Source organism: Dromiciops gliroides, chromosome 1 (assembly GCF_019393635.1).
Source record: "Dromiciops gliroides isolate mDroGli1 chromosome 1, mDroGli1.pri, whole genome shotgun sequence".
In the NCBI taxonomy this organism is placed as follows: Eukaryota; Metazoa; Chordata; class Mammalia; order Microbiotheria; family Microbiotheriidae; genus Dromiciops; species Dromiciops gliroides.
In genome coordinates this window covers 91,854,827-91,872,638 of record NC_057861.1, presented here as the reverse complement: position 1 = coordinate 91,872,638, position 17,812 = coordinate 91,854,827, and the positions used below count along the sequence as shown (strand labels likewise).

The following is a 17,812-nucleotide window of genomic DNA, read 5'->3' as shown; positions in this document are numbered from 1 at the left end:
TATAGAGGTATAACTGGAATACAGGATCTCAGAGTTCAAAGAGAACTTCCAGTTAAAAACATCCACTTTATCCATAAGGAAAGAGATCCAGAGAGATGAGGTGACTTACTTAGAGTCACATGGTAGTATCACAGCCAGGGACAAACCCATATCTCTTGATGGAAATATAAAAGTACATAGAACAAATAATACTCTGTCTTTAATCCTCCCGTGACTTCAGTTTTCAATGTGGCCATGACTTAAACTATGTAACGATGTTTGTTGGGAAGAATCATGTCAAAGCATTTTTTCCCTGAAAAAGGAAAACTAGAGGATCTTACTGTAATTGTCTTTCAGTGCATGATACTGAGACTGGAATGCATGACAACAGATTGGGGTTAATTGTGGGTGATTAAATAATTATAGGGGCAGAGTTCCATTTGGCCATGTGGTTAGCATACAGATATTGTATTGAATATTTTATGTATAATTAAGAATGTTTTCCTACATCTTAACAACTCACCTTTGATAGTTTTTTTTTGAAGGTATAATTAATTAAAATGCAAACAGATAGGTCTATTGGGGATCTTCTATGACTCATGAATGTCCAAGTAACCAAATAAATGCATATCTATACTATTTTCCACATACTTATTGCCATGTATCTGACTAACCTTATTATTGAGGATGCAGAAAAGATAATTGTTTAACTTGATTGTCAGTGTGTATTGACAATGGAGAAATGTCTCTAATTATGATGAAAATTTGGTGTGTGGGGCGTGGGGTAAATTGCATCCTGATACAAAAGAGGTCAGGATGAAAACATATGAAAGCAACTCACTTGAGAATGATTAATGGAATTCTGCTCTTAGAGAATAGATATCTATAAGGATACTAGAATGGTAAAAACAAAACAAAATATAATGTGTTCCCTTATTCTTTTTTATTTGGAATGAAATATGACTTTGAGAAATCAATCCCATTACATTGTACTGCAGCTTGTACCTTGGAACACTAAGCTTCTGATTGGTGAGAATTCATCATATCTTGTTAAGGGTTAAAATTCTAGCTAGTCTGTCTAAAATATCTAATGAGTGGTCGCCAATAAATTGTAAGCTTTAGCAAGAGTTAGGCTTTTAAGCATTTATTAAGGAGAATAAGAATTTGGTAAAGAGAGAAAGGCCTAGATTCCTATCTATTAAAGGGAGAGCACATTTCTAGCTCCCTTCTCCGCCAGAGTCCCCAGGAAAGAGCCTCAGAGCGAGCGCCAGTCTCTTCCTTCCTCCTCCCACTAGCCCGCGTCACTTCCTGACGCCAAAGAAAAGACTCCTGGTCTTGCCCTCAAAGACCTTCCCTTCATGGGTGGAACTCTTCTACAGTAAGTCTCCGGCAGGTGACGCCATTCCAATTGTTACAATCTAACATATCCCAAATCTCCAACAGTTACCTCTGAAGAATGGTACCCAACCCAACCATTCTACCTTTATGTCTAGGAAAAAAAAGTCAAATTAACATTACCATTTCTAGAAAGGCCTATAAAACATTTGTGGTCCCCAACCTAAGCTCCATCATCTCTCTATACCTTCAGCCCAAATAAGCCTTCCCTGCCTATCACTCTCATATCTATGATATATTTCCTTTTTAGAATATAAACTTCTTGAAAATAAGGACCATTTTATCTTTTTTGTTTTTGTGAATCCTTAGCACTTAATATACTGCCTTGCACATAGTAAATGCTTAAAAACGTTTTTTTTTCCTTTCCTTCATTTATTTGTGATGTACAGTAAGTTGATTCAGAGGATTTTCAAGGTCTAGTAAATGTGGAGAATGATATAAGTTCAGCCAAATAAAAGCAATGCTATCTCCAATACAAAAATTATTAACAACTATTAATCATTAATATTAAAATTAAACCCAGTGTTCTAATATTTAATTGGCACAATTAAATATTTCAATTATTAATAATCCAGGGCTAAGGGTGCTATGGTAGGTAGAGACCTGACTTCAGAGTCAGAAACACCTGAATTATTTCAAGTCTTTCTTTTGACTCACATTTGCTGTGGCCCTGAGTAAGTCACTTACCTTCTCATTGCCCTTGGGAAATTCTCTAATACTACCAATAGCAAGAAAATTGTTCATCTGCCTTCCTAGTGGAAATTCCTGATTGGGTACTCCATACTCCCATGACATCACAGAGCTAGTCCCTAATGATGTGCAACATCTCATGTTGGGTACCAGGTTACAAAGACAAACATGAAAAACACTTTCAATGACCCCACATTTTAGTAGGGGAATGTTACATGTAATCAGAGAAACAAATGAATGATATTTTGAGGAGGAATACAACACTAACAGTGATAGGCATTAGGTGATGTTCCTTTAGGTATGTATATGAGCTAAGCCCTGAAGGTAGGTTTTTGACATGGCTTATGATGATTAAAAATAATTTCCTTCTTACATATTGCTTTTGCATTTATAAAGCATTTCCTTCACAACAAATATGTGACAGCCTTTAGCTTCTCTGAAGCTCAGAGCAATTTAGGAATTTGCCCAAAGTCAGAATGCTACAAAGAACTATGACAAACAAAAAATCACAAGAGATGGAATTCAAACTCAGGATCAGACCATGAAGTGACAATGAAATAAAATTTTACCTGAAATGCCCAGCTGTTAAAAGTTATCTTTTGAGGAATATTTTGCCTTGACTGATGCAGTTCTAATCACTGGTGATCTTATCAGCTCCAATGGATTTAATTACCATCTATCTCTATGCTGAGGATCCTTATAGTTATTTATCCTGCCCCCAATTCTGCTGATCTCCAATCTAATTTCTCCAACTTCCTTTCAGACAATTCAAACTTGATATCAAGTAAAAATCATAAACTCGGCATGTCCAAAACAGAACTCATTATCTTTCCTCCTACTACCCCTCCCCCCCCCTTATAACTGAAATGGGCAACACCATCCTCCCATTCCTTAGGCTCCCAACCTAAGAGTGATCTGAACTCCTCATCTCTCACCACTCATATCCAAGCTGTTGTCAAGACCTTTCAATTTTACCTTTGAAACATCTCTCTAATACACTTGCTTCCTCTGACACTGCCCCCACTCTAGTGCAAGTCCTCAGCATGTTACTTCTGGATTATGACAATAGCTTACTGTTGAATCGGCCTGCTTTAGTTTTCTCTCTCTCTACTCCAATCCAGCTTCCATTCAATCACTAAAATGATTTCCTAAAGAGTAGGTCCAAAGATGTCACCCCTCCTACTTCAAAAACCCCAGTGGCTCCCAATTGCCTCTAGAATCAAAAACAAAAGGTTTTGCATTCAAAGCTCTTCATAATTTTATCCATATATACTTTGCAATCTTTTTACTCTCCAATAGGTATTCTTCAATCAAGTGACACTAGCCTCCTGGCTGTTCCAGGAACAAGATACTCCATCTCTTGGCTTCTAGCATTTTCTCTGGTTATCCCTCAAGTCTGGAATGATCTGTTCCACCTAGTCACCTCCCTAGCTTCCTTTAAGTCTGAACTAAAATAATATCTTTTGCTGAAAGCTTTCCCCATTCCCTCTTTTTTTTCTTGTAAATTTTTTATGATATGAATTAACAAAATGTCTTCTTTTGCCCAGTATTCCCAAGAACAAAAATTATAAGAGGAACAGGGCTGCTGGACAAATCCAGTCACAAAAGAATGATGTATAACTGAATTCTTAAGAAATCAGTAAATTAAAATGTGGCGGCTTACAATGGTTAACAAAGATATAAACCTAGTGAGAACCTGAGACAACTTAGTGACTCATCAGAACTTGGAACACAAGCTAATCTCACAATTTCCTTCATCCAATCCTTCTGCGATTATATTTCTCATAGAGACCAATTGTTGAAATACCTGTGCCTGACTGGAGAACAGGGGAGGTCTCATCAGTGGAGTTCATTGCTACTTTCCTCTCATTTTCATTGATTAATAATGTGATAGAGCAGAGGCAATGGGTGTATAATCATTTCTTTTCTCAGGAAGTTCAGAGGCTCCACATCATGGTAATTGAAATAGCAGAGTCCTGCAAAGATCAAAGTTGAGAGCATAAAGAGACCTGCATTGGCTCTTTTCACCAACTTGTCTCCATGAACATAGTAACAAGCTGTCCAAGACCCCAGTGACCATGGAGAGCGAGGACTTCAGCCAATGAGTAGTCCACCACAGAGGTCGGGACCAGATAGGCAGTTGAGAGCAGGCCCAGCAGCAGCAAGACGTCTCTCTCACTAGTCCAGTGCAGAAATGCAGCCTTAGAGTTAGAGTAGTGGCTGGCAGACTGGTGGACGTGCCGTACTCCGGGGGCAGGTCGGTCCGGTGGAGACGCAGAGGTGAAAGCAGGTCTGACCACCTGGGGACCCAGGAGCAGAGCTCAGCCCCCTCTGGCGCAGCTTAAAAGGTTCAGGCACGCCAGCGCCACAGTCGCAGCCAACGGCATATCCGCTCGAAGCGTTCAAGGTCACGTGACCCCCATTTCGTCTTAATTTTAGTCCTTTAGTTTAATTTTAGCTCTTTCCCTATTTATCCTGTATAAACATATGTGTGTGTGTGTGTATTTGTTTTCTGTTGTCTTCCCCATTAGATTGTAAGCTCTGTCAGGAAAGGGACTATATTTTATCTCTTTTTATATGCCCTCTATTTAGCACAGTGCCTGGCACATAGTGGGTGCTTAAGTGAAGTTTAATTAAACAAAGATTTATTGAAAGTCACTGTGTTAAATGCTGAAGATTAAAAGTCAGGAATAGTCCTTGTTATCAAAAAACATTCTTGAAGAAGTTGGTATGCATCAATATTGCCTACTTGTGTACATATACACACATATGCAATATATGTGTGTATGTGCATATGTGTGTATATACACAAGCAGGCTATATTGATACACACATACGTGTGTATATGTGTGTGTGTATTTGGACATGGCAGTATTGAAAGAACTAAAGAATTGTATTGTTAATCATGAAGACTGAAATGTTAAATGACTAACACAAGGTTATATAACCAGACTCTGTCAGATATGGGGAATGAAATACAGTTTCTTTGATTAAGGTTGACTAGCTCTCCATTACTCTATGTATAGGCATGTGTGTATGTATGTGTAGATATGTGTGTATTCATGTATGTATATATAGAGAAAATAGACAGATATGATAGATGAATATAGATGATAGATATATGCTAGATAAACATATACATATATTGTGTGCATGCACACATATATTTAAAATATGCAATTGACATAAAAAGCTCCTAATGAACTTCCTTTGGCAATGATCCATGACTAAAGCATGCACCCTTCTTTTTTTTTTTTTTGCGGGGCAATGGGGGTTAAGTGACTTGCCCAGGGTCACACAGCTAGTAAGTGTCAAGTGTCTGAGGCTGGATTTGAACTCAGGTCCTCCTGAATCCAGGGCCGGTGCTTTATCTGTTGTGCCACCTAGCTACCCCCAGCATGCATACTTCTTACTTTTGATTTGCTCTTCACCTTACAGATTCAGCTTAAGTACCAACTTTGATATTGAAGCCTTTCTTAATCACCCCAACTTCTAGTGCCCTTCATCCCAAAATATTTTTTATTTTATTATTTTATGTTTTTATTAATATGAATTATTTTCTTATATAATGTTATTATATGTATAAATTATACATTCATGTATAATACTTTATACATTAGCTCCTTGTGAATATGCATGGCTTCATTCTTTGTATTTCTGTTCCCAGAACCTAGCACAGAGGTTGGCACAGGTAGTTTAGGTTCTTATTTTTTTAGTCATTTTTTTCAGTCATATCTGACACTTCATGACACCTTTGGGGGTTTTCTAGACAAAGATAATGGAGTGGTTTGCCATTTCCTTCTCCACCTCATTTAACAGGGTTAAGAGAATTGCCCACGTACTAAGTGTCTGAGGACAGATTTGAACTAGAGTTTTCCTGACTCTAGTGGTCTATCCTCTATACCATCTAACCTACCTGACATAGGTAAGTGCCTAATAAATGCAGGTTGACTGACTGATTGGGGTTTACTTTTTTGCATCTGTTATTTCTAATCTTAGAGACTTTTCTTGGGTTGCTGAAAGGTTAAATCATTGTTCAGTATTTATCAGAAGTAGGCCTGGCATTACTATAATAATTTTCCTCTCCTCTAAGATTCCCTTATGAATAAGGAATTTCCTTTTGAGGACTCTTCTTTACTGTTAAAACCCAGTGTGATGTTGAAAATCTAAATTGTGGTTGCCTTAAATTAGAAGCTTCAGCACCAGTCTTTGGGCATTAAACATTTATTAAAGCATACAGATATTTACAAGGAGTTCAGAAAGTTAAGAAACAGAAGTCCTACCTAGCCTAGAGTTCCAGCCTGGTTGGGTTCTTCCTGAAGTCCTCCTCCACAAGCCTGTTTTAATCAGGAACTCTCCAGCAAGCTGAGTGTGGAAGCTTTTTATAGGTCTGGAACAGAGGCAGTCCTTACACACTGCTTCAAGCTGATTGGTTGGCATCATCCAAATCCATTGGTTTTGAAGGTGTTCTCAAGTTGAGTTCACAGTCTAGCTTCTGAGAACAATACCTTCTTAAGAGATAGTCAGGTGTGATTACAATCCAGTTAACTTGAAGTAGGCTCAATCAGCAGTCAATCACTCTCACTTGATTCAATCAGTATAGATTAATCTCCAGGTGGGTCTTTGAGTATCTGCTAAATCCCATTATTTCATCACACCAGGAATGAATCAGGGACCTTTAAAATTTCAGTCAAGTCAGTCTAACATCAAGCCAAATGAGCTATGATTTTAGATATTTAATATACATGAGGGATATTTGCAGTAAGAATGGGAATTAGGAATGGACCTGTGAATTCATTGACATAGTAATAGCCAGATGAGCAAAATCCCTGTACAAATGGGATCAGGAATTTCTTTGCAAATTATAGTTTCAAAGCATAGACTACCAATGGACTAATGACTTGCCCAGAGTCAAAAGGTTACTATCCTCCAGGATATAGTTCATGTTATATTTGTGTAAATAATAGTGATAGTAATTAATAATAATAATAATAATAAGTAATAGTAGTAGTAGTGGTAGTGGTGGTGGTGGTGATAGTAGTAATAGTAGTAGTAGTGGTGGTCATAGTCAATAGGCATTTATGTAGTTCTTCAAGGTTAGAAAGCAAAATATTTATTATTTGATCCTCACAATGACCCATTAAGGTAGGTACTAATATTATCTCCATTTTATATATGAGGAACCTGAGTTTATGAGAGATTAAGTGACTTGTCCAGAATTACACAACTGGTAAGTATCTGAGGATGGTTTTAATTCCATGTCCTTTTGACTGCATGTTTATGAATTATGCAAGACTGCCTCCTAGTTCATTCATTCACTCAGTCAAAAAACACACATTAAACTCTTATTATTTGTAGGGTATTGTGCGAAGAAGTTTAAAGATAGACCTACTACCAGCCCACAAGAAATTTATCTCCTTTCATTTTCTCAGTAAACCCAATGCCTATAAAAGTAGTTAGTACAAGCATTATTATAAGTCCTACTTTATATATAAGGAAAATCACATTTAAAGAAGGAAAACAACTTGTTCAATTTAACATACTTGGAAAGAGGCAAAGCTGGGCTTTATTTTGACTCCAGTTGCAGTGTTCTTTCCCTTACAATCTACTACTTCTAAATTTTAGAGTTGAAGTATGAACTATGTGAAAATATCAACATTTCATTGATTCGTAGTAGATTCTGGGTCCCATGGGGAAGAGTTTCAGTACCTTAGAATGGAAATTCACAGATTAATTCTAAGAAAGACTCAAAAATAGTAAGTGTGTGTATATGGTATATATGTGGTGTGTATATATATAGATATACATACACATATATATTATATGCACATATATACACTATATATATACACACACATATATTATATGCACATATATATGCACACACATGTGGGTATGTGTGTATACATACACACATATATATCTATCTATATATATATATAGATGTATATATATTCTTCTAAGAAAACTTATCTCTTCACTAGCTGAAATTCATTAAGCAATAAAACTAATTACCAGCAACTGTAATTCATTTGTAAATGAGCAGTTTGGGGTCTAGTATGATTGCTTTTTTTGTAATGTTTATTAAAAGAAAGAAAAAAAGAGACATAAACCTTTCTACTGTTTTGAGTTTACTAGATTGCATATGAAATGGAATGCCAGGTCAGAATTATACCATAGGTCTTAGTGGTTAGGCTCTCCAGAAGTTTTCTAGAAAGGACATACATTTTTCATTTTGCTGGACACATTTGAAACTACAGAGGCATAGGCATAAAAAAGCATGGAGCTACTATTAGATTCTGTATTCAACTACTCATCCATCAGAGAGGGAGGAATTCAGAATTATATTTGTTTCTACTTACATAAAGGCAGTGTAGCATATTGAGAAGTGTACTAGAGCTGGTTTCAGAATACCTGGGTCAAACCCATGCCCATTACTTAGTAGCTGCCTGACCTCCAGCTCTATTTAAACTCTATGGTCCTTAGATTTCTCAGCCTTAAACTTGGGGGTTGTACTAAAAGGCCTCAAAGAACTTTATGCTCTTATAATCATATGATTTAGTTCAAGTTGAAGCTTTACCACTTAATAGCTCCATCACCTTGGGCAAATCTAAAACCATAGAATCAAAGTGTTGAAAGATATAGCTGGTGGTGCTACGTGGAGCACAAGGTCTGAGGTCAAGAAGACCTAAGTTCAAATCCAGTATCAGATATTTACTAACTGTGTGACTCTGGAAAAGTCACTTAAGCTTTCTCAGCTTCTTCAAATGTAAAATGGGAATAATAATAGTACCTACCTTTCAGAATTGTTGTGAGGATCAAATGAGAGAGTATTGTAAAAAGTGCTTGGCACAATGCCTGGCATGTAGAAGGTATTATATAAATGCTTATTCCCTTCCCTCCTTATCTCAAAATTCTATTCACAGGTTAATTCTATCTAAATGCCTATCTAAACAAGAATAATTTCTAAAATATTCCAGATGTTTTTAAAGGTCATCATAAGTCCAAGGAATAAAATGACAGTCTTTGAGTTAGTAAGATGAAGGTTCAAGTCCTGCCTATGACAAATACTAAGTATGTGACAGTGTAGAAGTCACAACCTCTTATTGCACTAAGATACTCTGTAAGATAAGGTAAAGGTAAGCTGTTTATATTTCTGGTGGAGATTTCTACACTGAAAGTTCTATAGACAGATTAAAAAAAGAAGCAGATGAATCTTTCCAGAATTTTGAATGGCTTGAAAGATATAAGAGCCATTTCATTTCTTAAGAGAGATGAGTTCACAAGTCTTGGCTAAACCAAAGAAAGAAAAAAGAGAGATAGCCAGACAGACAGGATTATACCCATGTAGATATCTGAAGAGGAAAATTACTCAATGAAAGGTGAAGTGTATATTTCCTTTTCTTCCTTCCTTCCTTCCTTCCTTCCTTCCTTCCTTCCTTCCTTCCTTCCTTCCTTCCTTCCTTCCTTCCTTCCTTCCTTCCTTCCTCCCTCCCTCCCTCCCTCCCTTCCTTCCGTCCTTCCTTCCTTCCTTCCCTCCTTCCTTTCTTTTGTTTTTTTGTTGTTGTTGTTGTTGTTTTGTTTTTGTTTGCTTGTAGGTCCCACAAGGGAGATTAATTTTATTCTGAGCACCTTGGCTCTTCAAAAAGATCATCTCAGACTTAGAAAAGGCATACAAACACAGAACCAGCAAATGCTAAAAGTCCTTGTGATTGAAGAGAAAACCAAAATGCTATTATCCCATTAAAAATTATTGGTAATTCTGAAAGTTCACATGCTGCCATCTGATCAAAGGCCTAAATTCTTCTTAGCAAGGAAATTGGAATCTTCTGACATTCGAAGGAGAATAGAGTGGTGTCAATGGCCCCAGAGGAAATTGGATTTATGAGGAAAATAAAAAGCAAAGCAAAACAAAATCTTCATAATTTGAATTAAGCTGGATTCTTTCCAATTTAGGTTGAAAGAAATAAAGGATTTCTTTTAAGTCCTTTAGGTGCTTGCAGTTGGCAAGTTCATTTGGTTTGTCTACAGTTAATTAATAAGACACTTGAGGTTAAAAGAGTAATCTCTGAAGAAGAAAGGCATCTTGGATTTGAATCAGGTAGTTCTAGGCAAAAATATGAATAACTGTAACTGCTTGCATTTATGTATCAACATAGTTTACAAAAACCTTCTTGAACTTGAATTAAACTTTACCACAGCCTGTTGGGATAAGAGGGTAGGAGTTATAATATCCACTTTATATTGACAGATTTGCATTAGTCTGCTGATTCCTCAGCCTGCTTGAGGACCCTTGACTCCCAAGGATATAATGGAAAACCTATAAGAATAGCTCCAGTTGTATCATTTTTCATTTTAATATCTACAGTTCCAAGCACAGTAACTGTATGAAAGAATATACACATATATGTGTAGGAATGTCCATATACAAGCATTAATTTACATAAACAGATCCAGAATTTAGTGCTGGAAGAATCTCAGTGCTTATCCAGACAAATCCAAATCTATAGCATATATGGCAAGTAGTCATACAGCCTTTGACTTATTAAAAAAGAATACCATCTTTCAAAGCAATTCATTCCACTTTGGACTGCTCTGATTTTTAGGAAGTTTGTTCTAATGCCTTCTCTTTGAGATATATTTTACTTCCTCTAAATACATCATGTAAAATTTTTTTTAAATACATCATATATGCACCTAGTTATTTCTTTGCTGTTTTATTTTCTTTCATTACAATGGGAGCTTCTTGTAGGCAAAACCAGTATTGTTGACTTTCTTTGCACCCACACATACAAAGATAAAAAATTACATAATAAGTGGCATAAATATAGGCACAGATCCATACCTGTCATTTAATCAGCATGGGGAACTCTCAGTGTGAATTTTTTTTCCCATTGACTCAGATCAACAATTTATCTGTAATATATAGTTATAGAGAGCTGCCTGAGGCAATGAGATATTAAGTGATTTGCTCTTGGTCATATGACTAGTGTGGTAAAAATTAGTTGTGGTAAAGATTAATATTGCCATTTTTAGCTGACTCCCAAGAGGGGCCACACCTGGCCCACTTTGAGGTTACATATGCTACTGAGGTCAGAAGGAGAACTCTCCATAGGCAGTTTTTGAAGGACCTCCCCTTTTGGGGGAGGAAAAGATTAAATGCTCCTTGAAGGGAGGTGGAGGGCACTCTTGGTCTTTGCACTTGTGGTGGTGGCGAGTGTTTGCTCTATCTTGGGCGGCTGCCCAGGTGTTGGTGAGTTAATTAAAGAAAACCCTAAATTCCTTTGAACTAGCTTAATTGGAAATGGTCTGGGGAGTGCATAGGTTAAGTTTAGAGTTAAAAGTATTTCTCTGTGTTTCTATTTTCCTATTTCCTTATCTTTGATTTTTATTATTTTTATTAGTTTCATCTTTTTTGTTTAATTAATTCCCAAGTAATAAAATCTGATCCTTTTGAGAATTAAAGCTTATAGGCTCCTTTCTTATTGGCCTGGGAGAAATATCTAAAAAGGGCAGTTCAGAGGGGAGAGTGAACCTAAAAGTTCCCTCATATTTCCAGGACCTCAATATTAAGGCGAGTCACCCAAATAATGCTCCATATATCAAATTTTGGCCCTCACACTAGTATTTATCAAAGGCGGAACTTGAACCAAAATCATGATGTCTCTAAGGATGACTTGATCCACTCTGTCATACAGCCTTTCTATTTACACATAGTAGGAATTTATTTTTTTTTAATTTTAATTGAATTAAATTTATTAGGAACAGGTCTAAGAAGTTGTATCTGTTGTCCTATAATGAATTGAGATCATTTTTAAAAAGCTCATCCTAGAAAAGGTTTTTCATTATTTGATGGATATACTTGTACCTCATCTGCACTTGTTGAAATTGTTCTCTTCCCTTAAGGCCCAACTGAAGTGGCATCGATTATCTAAAACCCTCCCTGATTCTCTATGTGGAAAGTGGTCATTCCCTACTCCAAATTTCCTGAAGTATTTTTTCCGTATATCTTTTTTTTGTCTCCATCCCATTATAACTTGCATATTCTTAGTTTGCTAAATATAACCCAGGGGGATTCAAAAGGATCTCTCCAAAATCATAGAGACATTAGAAGATCAAAGATCATAAAAATATTGGAGGATCAATTGTTATTGAATCTTGGCGAGCTAGAATGGATTGAGGGCACACCTTTCTCAAAGTTTGCAGGTTTCTGGTTTCTTCTGGCCCTGAAGGAGCTTCCACTAAGTCTTTAATGTATATGTGTGTAGAGAGAAAGATAAAGAAAAGTTCACGGGGGACTCTCCATGCTTGTACTGCCATGTGTCAAGGAATTAGGCATGTTGCTCTTATTGACTGTGAGCAGGAGAATGAGTCAAGACTGTGTGTGGACATGATCTGCTAACTGAACCAAAAGCAAACTTTGTTGTTATTTGTCCTTCATTTTATTTTTTCTCTTTTTTAAAAAAAATAAAAGTATTTTATTATTTTCCAATTACATGTAGAGATAGTTTTCAACATTTATTATATAAGATTTCCAATTTCCAATTTTTCTCCCTCCCTCCCCTCCTTTCCCCTCCCCCTAGACAGCAGGTAATCTGATATAAGTTTTATATATATATATATATATATACACAATAACATCAAACATATTTCTGCATTAGTCATGTTATACAAGAAGAATCAGAGTAAAAAGGAAAAACATAAGAAAAGAAAAACAACAGCACCAAAACAAAACAAAAGAAATAGTATGATCCAATCAGCATCCATATTCCACAGTTCCTTTTTTTTCTGGATTTGGAGAGCATTTTCCATCATGTACCCTTTGGCACTTTCTTATACCATTGTATTGATGAGAAGAATCTAGTCCATCACAGTTGATCAACACAAAGAGGATATATATATATATATATGTCAGAATACCTGGAGATAGCCTTGGATGTTTGAGACAATATGGGTTAAGTGACTTTCCCAGGGTCACACAGTAAGTGTCAAGTGTCTGAGGCCAGATTTGAACTCATGTCCTCCTGACTCCAGGGTCAGGGCTCTATCCACTGCACCATCTGGCTCCCCTCCAAAAGCAAATAAGCCATCTGGAGACAATAGAAAATGGCCCAGTCTAACAGAAATATGGGATCAGATGTGGCAAAAATTAATAAGTTCAGTTGATGAGAGCAACTGTAGTTCATTTCATGGTCCTTTTCTCACCTTGCTTCACCCAAGCTTCACTTGTTTGCACTTAAAGAAGTTTCTATTTCCTTTTATTTGCCCAATTACTTTCCTTCTCGATTTCTATCTAACCAGTGTGAAATAAAGATGACAGGGAGAGGCAGACAATAGATTATCTCTTGTATAACATTATTAAAGACTCCTATTCATTTTTTAAAAATGTCTGTGCTTACTTAGTTATATGATAGTATTAGCAAACTCCATATTATTAAGGAATTTAAAAAATTAAGGTGGTTGGAATGTGGGGAATAATGGGAAAATGGGAGAACATACTACTGAGAGAGAGAGAGAGAGAGAGAGAGAGAAAGGGAGAGAGAGAAAGAGAGAGAGAGAGAGGGAGAAAGAGAATGGAAGATGTTTTCATTAAAAACAAATAAAAACAAACAAAAAAACAACTTCTGAGTATATTCCAGAACTCTTTGTCTTTGAATCAGGGGAGAAGGAGTTAGGAAATGAGCCTGGGGCCTGGTTTAATTCACTCCAAGTTTACTTTTTAGCTGCATAACACTGCTTCCAGCCCAACATCCTATTACAGACCTCACATTCACACCCGCTATTAAATTGAAGCAATGTATTACATTGGACTGGCTCTGGAGCCAAAGGACTTGGGTTCAATCTCCATTTCTGATACTAACTGTGTCCTTGGGCAAGTCACTTGAACCTCAGCCTCTTCATGTGTAAAATAAAGATAGCCCTTGAGGCTTTTCCGGTCTTTGATTTTTTTTATCTCTAAGATCCCCTCCATCTCTAAATAGTATTATTGAATATAAGGACTATATAAAATTTAATATTTGTATCCCTATTGACTAGAATAGAGTCTGGTATTCAGTAGGTAATCAATTAAAGTATGTAACATTTATTGGTTGAATTAATGCTACTTGTATAGGAAACATCCCTTTTAAGCAAGTGGAAGATATTAGTTGTCAACTTCTTATCTTCCAAAAACCTTAGAAGGAGAATACAGAGGGCATATATATCATACTACAGCCAAATAAGGGAATTCCCAAGACAGCCCAGAATCAAGACATCATAATTCAATTCTCAGCAAATTTCTCCTAAGACAGATCACTCTCCAGATGTTAGTGTCTGCATGTTATCACTTGGTAGTATATCCCCAGATGGTCTCCTGCACCATCCTATTTGCTCATGCTTTTATGGTTTATTAATGCTATACTTTCAGCTTTGTATGTACTTGGATCAGATTTTAGCACCAACACACAGGAAATGGGTTATTTCCATGTATTCGTGAGTCAGCCCTTTAATAAGTTTTTTTTTTTAACGCTTCTAGAATTTTCCTAAGATTTAAAACCAAATTTAACTTTGTTTTCCATATTCCCTTCCCACTTTGAATATCAGCAGTTAGCATGCCCTTTAATCCTGGGATGCCTCTCCTATTATCCATTTTTCTTCAAAAATCATTGATCATAGGGGGGGTCTGTGACTTGAGCTCAATCATGTTTTCATATTACTCTTCCATTCTTTCATTCTGTGTGTGTGTGTGTGTGTGTGTGTGTGTTTGTGTTTGTGTGTCTGTGTGTCTGTGTGTCAGTCTGTCTCTGTCTTATTTGAACTCTCTGTGAATCATTTTTATTCTATGCTTCCCAGTATGAAGATCAGAGACCCACCACAATGCTGCCAGTAATGCTTCAGAATGTGGTGTGAACCATATTGAAAAGCAATTTAGGAATATTTAACAAAGTAAATAAAAACACAATAGATCATAGATAATATTGATGTGTGATTTTCTAAGTCAATATGCAGTACTTGAGATCTTTATGTATGGTTTAGTGTCCTGTTTCTATTTGAATTTAATGCAACTGACATAGATCATTCTATTTGTAGTGAAAATGTAGATAATATTGAATTGAGAAGAATTTTGTGTACCTTTAAATAAGTAGAATTAACATATGTACATATTAAATAGCAGTACAATTACGAGATGCTAGTCCTGGAAAGAACCTTAAGATTTTGAATTCTAAAGCTGCAGATTCTTTAGAATTTCAATTATCAGAAAAGAAAGGCACTTTAGGACAAAGTGACCTCAGCCAATAAAATGCTCAATTCAGAAAGGAATTTTAGAACATAGAATATCAGAGCTGGAATTGATTTTGGAATATCAACTATCACCCCCTCTAGCATAAATTGTTAGTACAGGAAGGGGTTAAACTATCATATATTGATTAGAAAGCCTTAGAATGTAGACTATCATTACTGGAAGGGACTTTGGCTCTCATATACGTCAGTCCTTTCATTTTAGTAATGAAGAAACTAAGGTAAGCAAGGAAGAGTACCTTGCCCAAGATCTCATGGTGTATTAGTTTTTCAAGAGAATCTATAACGTTTTTCTTTTGACTCCCAGATAATACTTTAAAGGAAAATATCTTTGATTATGTTAGAATAGATGATTTCTTTTTTGTTTTTGTCATAGACTTCTTCATGACTACTCATGATGCCTGGATACATCAACAATTATTGTTTTAAGTTACATTTACTGAATTGAAGAATCATAAAGATAAAAGTAATTTAAGATTCTAATTCATCTTGTCCACCTTCCTCGCAGTGCAGGAATCACCACTGGAGAATCCTTAACAGGGGGTTATGTAGATTCTGCATGAATGTCTCCAATGAACCAATGAGAGTCAATACCCAATCATGTGACTGAACTGAATTATTTTCACTCCAACTGGTATTGGTTAACTAGTATGCCTTTCATCATTTTTTTAAATTTTAATACTCTATCATTAAGCCAAAATGATCAGATTTGAAATTATACCTTTTATAAAATTCTTCAATTCTTAAAACATCTATAACTATGATGAACTGGGTACTCTTTCCATTTTAAGACACTTTAAGTAAGAACTTTTAGAAATGCCATTTCTGTAGGTGATATCTCTCTTTTATAGATAAGGAAATTGAGCCACAAAAAGTTTAAGTGACTTGCACAGGGTCACACAGCTAGCTAGTAAATGTTTGAGATATGATTTGAACTCCTCTATTGAGACACTATTTCCATTGCTCTGAAAACTATTCTACCAAGTTGATGTAATGAGAAATTCTTCTACCATTTTATAAACTTCCATGGCCAAATAATCTAATTTTTTTTTCTTTCAGTCATATGACATTTTGTGACCCCACTTGAGGTGTTCTTGGCAAGGATATTGGACTAGCTTGCCATTTCCTCCTCCAGCTTTTTTGAGAGATGAAGAAAGTGAAGGAAATAGCATTAACTGATTTACCTTGGATCACACAGCTGGTATTTCAGGACAGATTTAAAATCAGGAAGATGACTTCTTCCCTCCAGGCCCAGCACACTATCTACTGTGTCTCCCTCATAAACTAGCTGCCCTCATAAACTCATTACTTAGGGGCTAATATTCTAAGGGTTACTATCTCTTTACTCAACAAACATTGTCCTTAGATGTCAGATACTTGATCTGTTTCTAATTCTTTATATAATTTGTTTCTAGTTTGACTAGATTTGCTAGACCTTTGAGTCTTCTGGCATAAATTTTAAGAACCAGGGACACTTTGGGGGGGGGTGTTCTTTTTTGTTTGGTTGGTTTTTTGTTTGTTTTGGGTGGGGCAATGAGGATTAAGTGACTTGCCCAGGGTCACACAGCTAGTGTCAAGTGTCTGAGGCCAGATTTGAACCCAGGTCCTCCTGAACCCAGGGCTGGTGCTTTATCCTCTGCACCACCCAGCTGCCCTCAAAGCAGGGACACTTTTATACCAGGTTGAGACCCTGGAAAAGGGCATTAGTATAGTCTTTCATAAAATCTAGGTTGAAACACATGAAACCAGGATTTTGAGTTTTCCCTTTGCCAATGAATAGACCTAGGAAAAATATTAAGTGCTATAGAGAAAGCAGGCACCTACTGTGTCATGTATGTCTTATGTATTCAAAGGACAGATATCCAGTGACCTTCTGCTCAAAAATTAAAGAAAGATTGAATTTATCCCATTATTTTTAAAAGTATGTTTTGAACATTGTCTAACTCCAGATGGTCAATTTCCTATTTCTCTCCTGGAAAGGAGTAATTCACTGTTAGAAGAGGCTAACTATACTCTTTTTACAGATTGTGATCACTTGATTCTCTTAAGCATCTATCAAAGCACCAAATTCAAGAAGGGAATAATAATAATAATAATAAATAACGATATAATAATGTTTACCCAATGATTCTATCAACTAAAACCATCTTAAACGGTGCTCTAGAATATCTTCCATATGATGACCATGAATAGTCATGATCATGATTGAAACCTATAATCAATTAATCAACAAGTATTTATTAAATATTTATTTTTATTTTCAAGGCACTGTATGGAACACTGTGAATAGAAAGAAAATAAAAATAGTCCATGCCATTAAAAAGCTTACATACAAGTGTACAGGGCTTATAGGTATACAGATGGAAGGCAACTTTAAAGAAGTTAGTAGCAGTTGGAAGGATAGGGTAAGACCTCTTGCAAAAGGTGGGATTGGAGCTGAGCCTTGAAAGAAGACAGGGGTTCTAACATG

The 17,812-nt window shown here is 36.1% G+C and overlaps 1 pseudogene; it reads right to left on the bottom strand.

Annotated features, from left to right (window-relative positions):
- Positions 1-3,936: 3,936 nt before the first annotated feature.
- On the bottom strand, positions 3,937-4,451 carry LOC122746065 (annotated as a pseudogene).
- Between the last annotated feature and the right edge of the window lie 13,361 nt (positions 4,452-17,812).